Genomic DNA, 12,111 nt, shown 5'->3' with positions numbered 1-12,111 from the left:
TGAGGCTTTATTATATTATAAAGGCACAATATAACTGCAAGTTACTAATTTGTCATTCAGCTAAGTGCCCCCCTGAGCAGGGGACATGGTGATACAGTGATTATGGTGCTGAACTAATAACCCAGAACTCGTGAGTTCAAATCTCATCATGGTAAGTTATGAAATTGAATACAATAAATCTAATAATTTGTGGGATGGCACTAGAAAACTGACCAGATTTTCACAAAAATTTAACTGGTTCATTAATGTCCTTCAGCGAAGGAAACCTGTTACTCCTACCCAGTCTGGCCTATACATGACTCCAGGGCAGCAAGGAATACCTTGCCAGTGTTGCCAACATACTAAGCACAAATAAAAATAATAAAACACTTCTAGAGGATATGCTGGAAATCTTGGAGAAGGAGGCCATTGAGAATTGGCGATGGGGAAGTAGGAGAGTATATGCCAGCTGAAGGTTCATCATTATATTCCTGTTCCCTTCCTATTCCTAACGTCCCAAGGAGCTTCTTGGTCCTTGGACCCCAGCTATTCACAATATATATTAATGATCTAGACAAGGGAACTAGATGTAATATCTCCAAATTTGCAGACGACACAAAGCTGGGTGGGCGTGTGTGCTGTGAGGAGGAGGCTGAGAAACTCCAGGATGATTTGGACAGGTTGGGTGATTGGGCAAAAGCATAGCAGATGCAATATAATGTGGATAAATGTGAGGTTATCCACTTTGGTGGCAAAAACAGGAAGGCAGATTATTATCTGAATGGCAATAGGTTGGGAGAAGGGGAAGTGCAACGAGACCTGGGTGTCCTTGTGCACCAGTCGCTGAAGGTAAGCATGCAGGTGCAGCAGGCGGTTAAGAAGGCAAATGGTATGTTGGCCTTCGTAGCGAGAGGGTTTGAGTACAGGAACAAGGATGTCTTGCTGCAGTTGTACAGGGCCTTGGTGAGACCACACCTTGAGTATTGTGTGCAGTTTTGGTCGCCTTATCTGAGGAAGGATGTTCTTGCCATGGAAGGAGTTCAGCGAAGATTCACCAGGCTGATACCTGGGATGGCAGGAATGACGTATGAGGAGAGATTGGGATGATTGGGCTTGTACTCGCTGGAGTTTAGAAGAATGAGAGGGGATCTCATTGAAACTTATAAAATTCTGACAGGACTGGACAGACTAGATGCAGAAAGGATGTTCCCGATGGTTGGGGAGTCCAGAACCAGGGGTCACAGTCTAAGGATAAGGGGTAGGCCATTTAGGACAGAAATGAGGAGGAACTTCTTCACCCAGAGAGTGGTGAACCTGTGGAATTCTCTACCACAGAAGGCAGTAGAGGCCAATTCATTAAATATATTCAAGAAGGAGTTAGATATATTTCTTAAGGCTAAAGGGATCAAGGGGTATGGGGAGAAAGCAGGGACCGGGTACTGAAATTGGATGATCAGTCATGATCGCATTGAATGGCGGAGCAGGCTCGAGGGGCCGAATGGCCTACTCCTGCTCCTATCTTCTATGCTTCACAGGAATGTTATCAAACAAAATTTGACATCAAATCACATAAGGAGCTATTATGACAGGATTCAAAGAGGTAGGCCATAAAGGGTGGGGGAGAGGTTTAGGGAGGGAATTCCAGAGCTTAGGGCCTACGCAGCTGAAGACACAACCGCCAATGGTGGAGCAAAGAAAATAGTGGATGCACAAGAAACCAGAATTGGAGCAATGCAGAGATCAGAGGCTTGTAGGGCTAGAGGAGGCTACAGAGATAGGGAGGGGCAAGCTTACGGAGGGATTTGAAAACAAGGATCCAAATTTTAAAATAGAGGCGTTGCTTAACCGGGAGTCAATGTAGGTCAGCGAGGGTGAACAGGACTTGGTGTGAGTTAGAATACGGGCAGCAGAGTTTTAAATGAGCTCAAGTTTACGTTGAGTGCAAGATGGAAGGCCGGCCAGGAGAGCATTGGAATAGTCAAGTCTAGAAGTAACAAATGCACAGATGAGGGTTTCGGCAGCAGGTGAGTTGAGGCAGGGGTGGAGACAGGCGATGTTACGGAGGTGGAAGTAGGCAATCTTGGTGATGGAGAGGAAGCTCATCTCAGGGTCAAATAGAACGCTTAGGTTGAGAGCAGCCTGGTTCAGCCTCAGACAGTGGCCAGCGAGAGGGATGGAGTCCATGCCCAGAGAACGGATTTTCTGGCAAGGACCAAAGACAATAGCTTCAGTCTTCCCAATATTTAATTGGAGGAAATTTCTGCTCATCCAATACTGGATCTCTGATAAGCAATGTGACAAATCAAAGGCAATGGAGGAGTCAAGAGAGGTGGCAGTGAGGTAGAGCTGTGTTGTCATCAGCGTACATATGGAACCTGACGTGTTTCCAGATGATGTCACTGAGGGGCAGCATGTAGATGAGAAATAAGAGGGGGCCAAGGATAGTTCCTTGGGGGACTCCAGAGCAATGTTCCCTCTGAGCTGCGCATGTGCGTGGCCGCGCAGTAATCTGAAAGGTCCCGCGCAGGCCGCTCACAAGCTTTGCCATTGGAAGTATCGCGCTGGCACAGAAATTTAAAGGGACCGTGTATTGAAAGAAACAGGCCGCGCAAAACATAGTGCAGCTTAGAGAGAACATTGCTCCAGAGGTAACAACGCGAGAGCGGGAAGAGAAGCCGCAGGTGATTCTCTAGCTACGACTGGATAGGTAAAAATGGAGGCAATCCCACCCAGCTGGACGACGGAGAAGAGGTGTTGGGGGAGGATGTTTTGGTCAACCGTGTCAAAGGCTGCAGACAGGTCAAGAAGGATGAAGAGGGATAGTTTATCATGGTCGCGGTCACGCAGGCTGTTACTTGTGACTTTGATAAGGGCCGTTTCAATGCTGTGACGGTGCAGAAACCTGATTGGAGGATGTGAAACATGGAGTTGCGGGAAAGATTGGCATGTATTTGGGAGAGAACAACACATTCAAGGACTTTGGAGAGGAAAGGGAGGTTGGAGATGGGGGCAATAGTTTGAAAGGAGGGTACGGTAGCATTATGGTAATGTTGCTGGACTAGTAATCCAGAGGCCTGCACTAATGATCTGTGGAACATGAGTTCAAATTTCACCATGGCAACTGAGGAATTTAAATTCAGTTAATTAAATAAATCTGGAAATTAAAAAGCTAGTATCAGTAATGGTGACCATGAAACTACCCGATTGTCATAAAAGCCCATCTGGTTCACTAATGCCCTGTGGGAAGGAAATCTGCCATGCTTACCTGGTCTGGCTTATATGTGACTCCAGACCCACAGTAATGTGGTTGACTACGAAGAACTATACTAGGAAAAAAATGGATGGACCACCTGGCATTGACCTAGCAGCGTTGGTCCAAATATGGGCAAAGGAGCTGAATTCTAGAGGTGAGGTGAAAGTGACAACCCTTGACATCAATTTGACATTTGACCGAGTATGGCATCGAGTAAAATTGAGGTCAATGGGAATCAGGGCTGAAATCATACCTAGCACAAAGGAAGATGGTTGTGGTTGTTGTAGGCTAATCATCTCAGCCCTAGGACGTCGCTGTAGAAGTTCCTCAGGGCAGTGTCCTTGGCCCAACCATCTTCAGCTGCTTCATCAATGACCTTCCCTCCGTCAGAAGTGGGGATGTTCACTGATGATTGCACAGTTCCATTTGCAAATCCTCAGATAACGAAACAGCGTATGCAGCAAGACCTGGACGACATTCAGGTTTGGGCTGAGTGCCAGACAATGACCATCTCCAACAAGAGAGTCTAACCACTGGCCCTTGACATTCGACAGCATCAACATCCTGGGGATCACCAATGACCAGAAACTTAACTGAACCAGCCACATAAATACTACAAGAGCAGGTCAAAGGCTGGGTATTCTGCAGCAAGTGTCTCACCTCCTGACTTCCCAAAGCCTTTCCATCATCTACAAGGCACAAGTCAGGAGTGTGATGGAATACTCTGCACTTGCCTGGATGAGTGCAACTCCAACAACGCTCAAGAAGCTTGACCCCATCCAGGACAAAGCAGCCTGCTTGATTGGCACCCCATCCACCACCTTAACCATTCACTCCCTCCCACACCATTGCACCATCAGCTGCACTGTGTACCATCTACAAGATGCACTGCAGCAACTCCCAAACCCACGACCTCTATCACCTAGAAGGACAAGGGCAGCAGGAGCATGGGAACACCATCCCCTCCCACTCACACACCATTCTGACTTGGGAATATATTGTCGTTGGGTCAAAATCCTGGAACTCCCTCCCTAACAGCACTATGGGAGTACCTTCACCACACGAACTGCAGTGGTTCAAGAAGGCGTCTCACCACCACCTTCTCAAGAGCAGTTAGGGATGGGCAACAAATGGTGGCCTTGCTAGCGATGCCCACATCCCATGAACGAATAAAAAAAAGGGACAGAGGGGTCAATAGTGGGTTTTTTGAGCAGGGGGGTGATTGCAGCAGATTTGAAGGAGAGAGGGACAGTACCCGAGGAGAGAGAACCATTAACAAAATCAGCTAACATGGGGGCCAGGAACGGAAGTTGGGTGGTCAGCAGTTTAGTGGGAATAGGGTTGAGGGAAAAGGAGGGAGATCTGATGGACAAGGTTATTAAACAAAATTAGGGCTCATGGGATTGGGGGCAATATACTAGCATGGATTGAGGATTGGTTAACGGACAGAAAACAGAGAGTAGGAATAAACGGGTCATTTTTGGGTTGGCAGGCTGTAACTAGTGGGGTACCGTAAGGATCAGTGCTTGGGCCTCGGCTATTCACAATCTACATCAATGATTTGGATAAGGGGACCAAATGTAATATATCCACGTTTGCTGATGATACAAAGCTGGGTGGGAATGTAATTTGTGAGGAGGATGCAAGGAGGCTTCAAGGGGATATAGACAGGCTATGTGAGTGGGCAAGAACATGGCAAATGGAATATAATGTGGAGAAATGTGACATTATCCACTTTGGTAGGAAAAATAGAAAAGCAGAGTATGTTTTAAATGGTGAGAAATTTGGAAATGTTGGTGTTCAGAGGGACATGTAGGTAACAGCAAGCAATTAGGAAAGCAAATGGTATGTTGGCCTTTATTACAAGAGGATTTGAGTATAAGAGTAAAGACATCTTACTGCAATTATATAGGGCCTTGGTGAGACCACACCTGGAGTATTATGTACAGTTTTGGTCTCATTAGGATATACTTGCCATAGAGGGAGTGCAACGAAGGTTCACCAGACTGGTTCCTGGGATGGGGGGATTGTCCAATGAGGAGAGATTGAGTAGGCTAGACCTATATTCTCTAGAGTTCAGAAGAATGAGAGGTGATCTCATTGAAACATACAAAATTCTTACAGGGCTTGACAGGGTAGTTGCAGGGAGAATGTTTCCCCTGGCTGGGGAGTCTATAACCAGGGGTCGCAGTCTCACAATAAGGGGTCAGTCATTTAGGACTGAGATGAGGAGAAATTTGTTCACTCAGAGGTTGGTGAATCTTTGGAATTCTCTACCCCAGAGGGCTGTGGAGGCTCAGTCGTTGAGTATATTCAAGACAGAGATTGATAGATTTTTGAATATTAAGGGAATCAAGGGCTATGGGGATAATGCAGGAAAGTGGAGTTGAAGTAGAAGATCAGCCATGATCTTATTGAATGGCTCGAAGGGCCAAATGACCTACTCCTGCTCCTATTTCTTATGTGAGCTCGGAAAGGGCATGAAGGGAGATAGGAAAGAAACTAGAGAAAGATCAAAGTTCCAGGTTAGTGCAGGGGGGATCCTTAGCGGATGTTTGGCTTGGTGGGCTAGGGGAAGGGAGGGAAGCGGCAGTGGCAGCTGAATAGATGGTCTCAATGTTAGTGATAAAGAAGTCCATGAGCTGCTCGCACTTGTTGGAGGTGAGGATGGTGGGGGCAGGGGAGGGGGGTTTAAGAAGATGGCTTGTAGTGGAGAAGAGAAGCTGGGGGTTGTCTTTGCATTCCAGGATCATCCTGGAATAGTGAACAGTTTTGGCAGAGGAGAGCAGGACCCGATAGTGCTTTATGTGGTCCAACCAGATCTGGTAATGCAACAGCAAAATACTGCAGATGCTAGAAATCTGAAATAACAACAGAAAATGCTGGAAACACTCAACAGGTCAGGCAACATCGAGAAGAGAGAAACACAGTCAACGTTTCGGGTTGAGGACCCTTCTGGTAATGAATGGCTAAACCAGTGGTCCACCATAAATGTTCAAGTCTGCGTCCCTTGGATTTAAGGGAATGGAGATGGGGGAATGACCAGGGTGAGAGAGAGTAATGGTTTTAATGGGGACCAGGGCATCAAAGGTGGAGGTGAGGATCTAGTTGAGCAGATCGGTAGCTGCAGAACTGTTGTGGTGAATGGAGGGCCAAAGGCTGGACAGTTGAGAATTTGAAAGTGCAGTTGTAAGTAACTTGGGGAGAGTTTCTTCCAGGGGCGGACACAGAAGGATGTGGGGTTGGGAAGGCAAGGGGCGATGTGAGGGGAGAGGGATACAAGGAAGTGATCAGAGATGGCCTTATCTGTGATTGTGTGGAGATGCCGGAGTTGGACTGGGGTGGACAAATGTAAAAAGTCACACAACACCAGGTTATAGTCCAACAGCTTTATTTGAAATCACAAGCTTTCGGAGCGCTGCTCCTTCTTCAGGTGAAGTGGAGAAATGCATAAAGACACAGCTTATATAGTCAGAGAATCATGTCAGATGTTTACAGGTAACCTTTCCAACTGCCATTTATCACACCTCGGCAGAGAGATAATCACAGCAGTCAAAGGTGTGAATGGTGTCCAAACAGGTCAGTCAGGGAAACATTACATCAAAGAACAATGAGGTGGGGTCACAAGGGGTCAAATATTGCAGATGCTGGGGTCTGTATGAAAAACAAAAAAAGACAAAAAACATTTTTTTTTTTTTTTTTTTTTTTTTGGCTGGAAATCACAGCAGGTCCGGCTGCATCCGTGTAGAGAGAACAAGCCAATGTCGACTCGAGTCTGGGTGACCCTGCATCAGGTGGGGTTACATGTAGCGTGACATGAACCCAAGATCTCTGTTGAGGCCGTCCTCATGGGTGCGGAACTTGGCTATCAGTTTCTGCTCGACGATTTTGCGTTGTCGTGTGTCTCGAAGGCCACCTTGGAGAATGTGACTATATAAGCTGTGTCTTTATGCATTTCTCCACTTCACCTGAAGAAGGAGCAGCGCTCCGAAAGCTTGTGATTTCAAATAAAGCTGTTGGACTATAACCTGGTGTTGTGTGACTTTTTACATTTATCTATGATTGACATGATTGGAGTAGAGAGGCCATCTGACATGGAAAGATTGAGGGGGTGGCTGTGACTATGGGTAGGCAAGTTTATATGGAGGGAGAGATTAAGGGAGGATAGGAGGACAGCGATCTTAGAGGAGAGAGAGGACATGATGAGTTGAGATGGAGTTTGAAATCACTAAGGAAGAGAAGTCACTCGGTGCAGAGGCTGAGGGAGGAGAGCTGTGAAGATATCTCGGTGAGAAACTTTTGCATGGTACTTGGATGGTGGTAGAAGACCAAGAAGCAGGACTCTCAGCATTTAGTAACACTTTGCAGAACCCACCCATACATGCCCTCTCCCTCCCAAGTACCAGCCCAGAGACATGCTCCCTGCAGGACGTAGAGCATAAGGAAGAGGGGATTGCACTTGGTGACATGTACAGAGACGGAATGAGCAGGAGCAGCTGGTGATGGCCACATGAGCAGGAAGATGTCGGTTAGAGGGTCAGGAGATATTCCCTACTGGCTGAAGAGCCAGAGATCTCCAGCTCATAAGCCTTGCAGTTCAAAGAATTATGCTAGTAGAGCATCAAGTGTCAGTGCATTGGTGTGCTACAGAGGATGGCTTGGATAGAGAAGACCCCAGCAGCCCATTGGTGGGCCATTTAACAGCATTGCAGTCCAAAATGGAGCATGTGACAGCTCCAGGCACATTTGCAGCAGAGGCTACCGTCCGTGTGGTGAAGGTACTCCCATAGTGCTGTTAGGGAGGGAGTTCCAGAATTTTGACCCAGCGACAATGAAGGTCAGTCATAAGAATTAGGAATAGGAGCAGTCCATACGGCCCCTTGAGCCTGCTCCACCATTCAAAAAGATCATGGCTGAGCATCAACCTCAACTCCACTTTCCCACCTGATCTCCATATCCCTTGATTCCCCTAGAATCCAAAAATCTATCGATCTCAGCCTTGAATATACTCAACAATTCAGCATCTAAATTCCTACATGGATGCTCAGACTGTTGCCAAGGAAGTCTGGGGTGCCAAATTAGAAAGGACTGTCCATTTTGCTTTGGATAGACTTGGCAGTTAAAAATGAGCATCACACAGTGCTTCATTGATCTCATAAGGACCATTACGTCTGCGTCCCTGTAGATCATTGGCTGTGAAGAGTTAATACCTCTTACTAGGGGCATGGGCAGAAGACACATAGAAGATGATGCTGTCTCTCAGGCTAGCAGGATGTGTGCACATTCCTACCAGGTCCCTCTGATGCCTGCACATTTGGTAGAAAGGATGACGGGCCAAGCTACCATGCAGCAGCGTAAGTCCAGCCTGCAGCAGCTCCACCCCAGGGCTCAGCTGTTGTGAGATGAAGGTCACCTCAGTCCCAAAAGGTTCCTCTTGACACACAGCAGTGAGCTATCTCACAGACTCCTGCCACTTATAGCACCTAGAAGACGTTCTGGATCAAGGTTAAGAGTTCATACTTAACAAAGCGGCACGAAGGGAAAGCACTAGGGACACACACAGAATGGGTTGACAATAAAAGTATGGTAGCACTGGTATGGTTTCTCCCTCCACAGATACTGCCTGTCCTGCTGAGTATTTCCAGCATTTTCTGTTTTTATTTCAATTTCCAGCATCTGCAGTATTTTGCTTTTGTGTTTGTAGTAGCACTAGAATTGTTGTGTTTGCAGACTTTGCCCTAGAAATTGGGAGTTTTATCGCCACCCGTTACTGCTAGATTCGGCTGAAAAAATGGCAGCCACCGCTTTTCCACCAGCTGCCGGTGGGTCACGCAGCGGCCGCCGTTTTTGGATGGCCGGCAGTGCTGCCGATATCAATGGTTGCTAAAATTATGGAGGTGATGCAGCTCGTGATGTCAGTGAGCATGCAACGTTCACTTGACACCCAATCTGCGAGTTTGGAGTTCGCTGTTCAAGTTACCGGCATGCCTTAAGAGTGACCAGCTGAACAAGCAGTGAGAAGCAGGAAGAAGGCTCCAGCAGTGGTATTTAAAGGGAACATCAGCAACAACTTGCACCTGCCATGTTTCTGCAGTGTGACTGGCTCTGTGCAGCTTTCTGCAATTCCAGCAGCTTTTATTAACTTCTTTTAAGGTTCTAAGATAACAGGGAGTTTTGTTGCAAGTGGAGAACGGCTTCATTCTTATTTAAAGGCTTCTGCTCACAACACTTGCTCACAGTCATGGGGGCTCTACTGGCAGTCCCCCTTGTGCTCGAGTATCTTCAGGAGAGGGAGCGGGGGCAGTGAAGAAGACGAGAAGATGTGTACAGAGGAAGGAGGAGGAGGGCTCTCAACAGGAGGTCTTACCCACCTACGGTCTTCCGAGACCACTTCTCTTATATCCATTTAAGCGAGGAGCAGTGTATTAGATGGCACCGCTTCACCAAGGATGTGGTCACAGAACTTTGCCAACTCCTGCATACAGACCTGCAGCCTCAGAGCAGGGCAAACATGGCTCTCCCAGTGGCCCTCAAGGTCACCATGGCACTCAACGTCTTCACCAGCGGATCCTTCCAACCTGCAGCAGGAGACATAGCTAACATTTCACAATTTGTCGTCCATCGCTACATCCGGGAGGTCACTGAGGCTCTGGTCTGCCGCACTAAGACGGTGTGTCGCTTCTGCCTGTGCTGCAATGGCAGCCGCGACATCACCCATCACACGCAGCATCATGTCTGGGTCGACACGGCCTCTTCAGGAGTCTTACATCATTTACAGCCTAGAAATCCAGGGCTCCAAGCTCTGCGCAGAACCCTGTGCAATGTTGGAGCTGGACACCTCCATGCTCCTTGACATTGCCAAGAGGTTCTCTGGCAGGCTTGCCATTGCACCTAGCAATTCGGTCTGCATGCCCATCACCCTTCTTCTGAAGGCCGCCCCATCAAGGTCCTCATCTGAGTCCTGTGCAGCAGAACTCGCCCACCGGAGAGCTGGCCCCCGAGCTACCCTTTCCCCCTGACCTTGCTGCAGCCCACTCGTACCTGGTGCCTCACCCTGTGCAGATCCCGCTACTACACTAGCCTCTAAAGTACACGTAATGCCAGTTTCTGAGCTGGTGTCTGTGAGTGACAGATGCAGTGATGCTGTGTCGGCTTCTTCTTCTCCCCCTTCGCTTTCGCGCATCGCCTCGGTGACAGGCTGCTCGGGTGCTTGTTATTGATTATCTGAAAGCAGAAAGACACAAGAGTCAGGTTATGGTGGGGGGAGGGGGGGAGCAAGACATTCATGCATACGGCATCAGCAGCTTAAAAATGTGAAGAGATTGTAGGACGAGGGGGAAGTGAGATGTGAGAAGGAGGATTAGGAATGAGCATACCATCGTTGTCTCCAAGGGCTTCAACCTCGCCGGTTGCCATGGCCTCTATGATCTGCTGCCCAATGATGTCCAGCACTCTCTCCTCCAACTGGCTGAGGTCCTGGATGGCAGCTTGCCCCCCGCCTGTCTGCTGCCGCTCCCTCCTGTTATGCGCCTGCAAGAGAAAGAGAAGTGTGTGAGCGAGTGTGGTGCAATGTGTTTGGGTAATGTGCCTTCCATAGTTGAATAGCTGTCAGTGTGTGCAAGGTGTGAGATGTGGGTGTGAGTGTTGCAGCAGTGGTCAGGTTGTGAGGGTGAAGTGAAGCTCTGATTGTGAGGTATGAGTGGTGATAGCTAGAGATTGTTGGTAGGTGAGTGCTGGGGGTGTGGTCCATTGAGTAGTGTGTGGGGCTTGTGGTGTAGGTGGTAGAATATGGCATTTGCTTAAGCCTTCACTCACCTTGACCAGCTGAGTAAGATAATTACACTTCTTTCGGCACTGGATGGCCAACCTTGGCACCACAGTGCTGGCCGTGACATGGACGGCTATCTCCTGCCAGAGCGTTTGCGAGGTTTGTGGCGAGGGCTTCCTGCCAGTGTATGGGAAGAGGACAGTCCGCCTCTCCACGGCCATGACCATCAAGAGCCACGTTGGAAAATCTGCGGGCTCTCTCCCTTGGATGATGCGCCACCATGGGTTTGCACTAGCTTCTTCTTGCAGCTACAATTCTTTGTGGCTTGACAATGAGGTGCTGTAGCATCAATGCATCTCCCCTTTAGGTACTGAATAAAGCCTGTGCTACACATGACTGGGAATTAGACTGGACCCGATATTGGCCCACCTGTTGAGCATTAAGCGTTTTAGCGCTGTGATCAGGACTACAATCATGTTAATGAGGACTGAGCACAATTTTTGTGCGCTACCTAGACCATTTTGACGTGGCACAGCTTAACATTGTTGGGCCTTAACACTGCCCGTTTTGTGCCCTTATCGAATTTTTAGACTTTTGTTTCTGGAAAGTGGTAGAAATTGCTTTCATCTGGAAGCATGAATGGGAGCTTAGTGAGCTATTGAGCACAGAGAAGGGAGTGCAGATAATAGCTCTTTATGGTGGAAAGAGGGGGCTATGTACATAGGAATGTTACTGCATTGCACAAATATGGTAGTCAAGAGAAGGTCTCCTGTATGAGAGTCACATGAATGTCTCTTGTAGCCAGCAATGGTTGTCCTCCACAACCTCTTCAGGCTGCTGCTCTTGCCCTCCTCAACATTAAGGCAGCATTCGACTGAGTATGGCACCAAGGAGCCCTAGCAAACCTGGGAACAATGGAGGTCAAGAGGGACCCCCTCCAATGGCTGGAGTTATACCTAAGCAAAGAAAGCTGGTCGTGGTTATTCAAGACCAATCATCACAGTCCAGAACAACAGTGCAGGTGTTCCTCCATATAAAGTCAGGAATGAGCCTGTTTGCTAACAATTGTATGGTGTTTAGTTCCATTCACAACTCCTCTGACAATGAAGCA

Source organism: Somniosus microcephalus, chromosome 2, assembly GCF_052327205.1.
Source record: "Somniosus microcephalus isolate GS21.2 chromosome 2, FLI_Smic_1.0, whole genome shotgun sequence".
Taxonomy (NCBI): domain Eukaryota; kingdom Metazoa; phylum Chordata; class Chondrichthyes; order Squaliformes; family Somniosidae; genus Somniosus; species Somniosus microcephalus.
Note: the sequence above shows the minus strand (reverse complement) of the source record.